The sequence below is a fragment of the Sinocyclocheilus anshuiensis genome, unplaced genomic scaffold (genome assembly GCF_001515605.1).
Source record: "Sinocyclocheilus anshuiensis isolate Anshui unplaced genomic scaffold, SAMN03320099.WGS_v1.1 scaffold2984, whole genome shotgun sequence".
NCBI lineage: Eukaryota > Metazoa > Chordata > Actinopteri > Cypriniformes > Cyprinidae > Sinocyclocheilus > Sinocyclocheilus anshuiensis.
In genome coordinates this window covers 261,348-264,381 of record NW_015554330.1, presented here as the reverse complement: position 1 = coordinate 264,381, position 3,034 = coordinate 261,348, and the positions used below count along the sequence as shown (strand labels likewise).

General features: G+C 50.1%; 1 pseudogene; it reads left to right on the top strand.

The window, feature by feature from the left end:
* Window positions 1-1,375, top strand: part of LOC107671377 (uncharacterized) — a 1,720-nt pseudogene extending 345 nt beyond the window's left edge.
* The last annotated feature ends 1,659 nt before the right edge of the window (window positions 1,376-3,034 follow it).

Below are 3,034 nucleotides of genomic sequence, written 5' to 3'. Positions count from 1 at the left end.
GGGTCCCCTGTTCCTGGACTGACACGTGATCAAAAGGGGGAGGGGGCAGTGCTGAAACATTCACCAGCTCCCTCTGAAGAACTTTACCTCACAACAAAGCTAAAAGAACCTGCTCCAGCCAGCCACAGATCATCACATGGCTTGGACCTCAAAGACCTCGACAAGTTCGCCAGGAAGATTGGTAAATTCACCCCAAGTGTGCCAGGTAGCCAGAATGTCTAAGCTTATCTGCAAGATATTGATTTTCACCTGGAAATGAGACCCAATGTCACTGACAAATATAGACTCTATTTGCTCCGAACAACATCCAGCACTGAAGTGCGCAGCTTCCGGGACCGGCAGCCTGCTCACACAAAGACTCAGCCCTGAAGTGCGCAGCTTCCTGGACCGGCAGCCTGCCCATACAAAGAATGATTACAACCTGCTCCGAGAAGCCCTCATTAAAGAGTTCGCTGACCCTGAGTCAGAACAAGGACTAGTGGCTGCCCTGGAGACGAAACAAGGTCATCATGAATCTCCTCAAGCCTACTACAGCCGTCTCAGACGAGCATACTTCGGAACTCACAACGAACCTGACATGGAAGATGATCTGAACTTCAAAACTCTCTTCCTGAGAAACCTTCATCCTGGGGTAAGCCACCATCTTGGCGTCCTTGCATGTCCACGAACAATGATTGCTCAACAGTTGCGAGACTTGGCGCATAAAGTCTACGGCAAACAAAAGATGGCCTCAGAAAAGGGCGCCAAATCCACAGCAGTTCTTGACTTCAACACTCAAAGTCAGGGGCTGGCTCTAGAGAGCGCCCATCATCAAGACCATGCCAAGCCGCCACCCAAAGAGTGGAATGCACCCTCGTCCAACAGAGAACGGGACTCCCACGCTGGTACCCGACCTTAACAGAGGAACAACCGCTGGGATGGACTGCGTGGATGACAACACTCACCACTCGTCACTGGGAGAAGTCATGGGACCAATCCAGACCTCATGAGAATCAATGGGAGAGATCATGGAATCAACCAAGCTCATTTGGAAACTCAAGAGGGAAAAACTCATGGAATCCAACGGAACCTCCAAGGGAAAACGACAAACACACCCTGGAGCAACCAGCCCAAGGAATCGACGGAAAAACTCACAAAGATTCCAAGCTGACCGAGCTCAAACTGAACCCACACAAGAACAAAAGACATTACCGTGTTTCGACTCACAAGAACTAATGAAGATGATGATGAAAGAGTTCTTCCAACGCAAGGAGGAGGATCGGAAGTGGGAAAAGAAAGACAAACCAGATTCAGCCTGACTAGCAGCTGGACGAGAAGGCAGCAACCACTTGACCCAACAAACCACAGAGAACAGCACTTCCTCACCTCATTCTCAGAGAACCGTAACCTCCTTAACTTCAGATGGACAAGAAATCCTACCTGAACAACTCGTAAAACAGTCAGAAACTGACCCAACACCTGATGTGTCAGATCACAACAGCGTCCAACAAACACCTGCTGACGAAACCACTCAAGTTCCCGAAAGTGCTGTCTTGGTCGTCACGTATCCAGTCCTCATTGGAAAAGACCTGCTTAATCGCTTTGAACCCTTAATAGACTTCAAGCACCTAAAGATATGGACGCAAGTCCGCGAGCCTCTGCCTTTCCAGTCAGTAGACTCCAACAAGTCGCAGTGTCAAGCCACAGACACCGCCGCAAGTTAACTAACTGATGATACAATGTCAAAACCAGGGCCAGGGTCAAGCTCAACTCCAAGCAGCAAGAACCTGAACCCTTTCCTCTGCTCATTGCAGGTGCCTGACTCAGACTCAGAGTCCCTTGTCGACAGCCATGGCTACCTCCAAGATCATCTGCGCTGTGGACATACGATGGAACAACAGACACCTGAGTCACTACTTCCTCATTGTCCCCAACCTACCTCATGACATCTACACTGGAGCAGACATCATGATCCGGCTCAATGCCTCTGTGGACATCGTGAACGACGTCATATGGGATCTTGTCAAACAATGCCAGATGTATGCGCCATGATCAATGAGCAAGAAGGTACAATACCTGCCTACAGCAAGAGTGTCAGCGTCCGCCTCAACATGTGACCTGGCCAAACTCTCAACAGTAAGCTAAGCTTCATCCAACCTTCCAGGACCTGCCTAAGACTAGGACTGACCTTGGAAGGATGGCTCATCAACCAGGCGTTCCACGACTTTGAACTAACGGTACCTGTCATAGGCCCCATACTAGCCCAAGTAATGTTAGACAAATACGATGATACCGTAACATTCACAAGACCCCATGAAATCATTGCCATCACTTCTATTCTGCCAGTGTCCAGAGAAAGTATCTGCCGATCAGAACTAACAGATGACACTCACCTCGCGGTCTACACTGTCTCAACACAGCCCGCGACAGAATCACCAGCACAGGTGACCATCAAGGCCCAGAGCCCCTCAAATGACTCAACCATGGAGGAACCCTACACCGGGTTCGGTGCACAAATCCAACAGATCCTGAGTGAGGCGGATGCCCTCCACAAGGAAGCAGATCGCCAAGGACTCAAAGAGGTTCTGTACAAGTACAAGGACTCCTTCGCAAAGGAATCCCTGGACTGTGGCCTGACCGACATCCACACGGTGCGCATCCCGACAAGCCCAAATGCGCCACCCACATTTGTGTGACAGTACAAGATTCCAATAGCGTCATGTGAGCCAGTGCAAGAAATCATAGACTCCATGTTGGAAAAGGGGGTCATCCGCCCCTGTAACAGCACGTACTCTGCCCCGATATGGCCAGTTCTAAAGCCCAATGGCAAATGGCGGCCCACCATTGACTATCGCAAATTAAACCAGCAAATACCCTTATCGCGATGGCCTATGACTCAGTTGGACCAAGAGATTCCCAAAATCAAAGGCTCAACGATCCTTTCCACAATGGACGTCGCCTCAGGATTTTGGACAATCCCCGTCCACCCTGATGACCAACACAAGCTGGCATTCACCTTTGCCAATCGACAATACACCTTCACACGGTGCCCCTT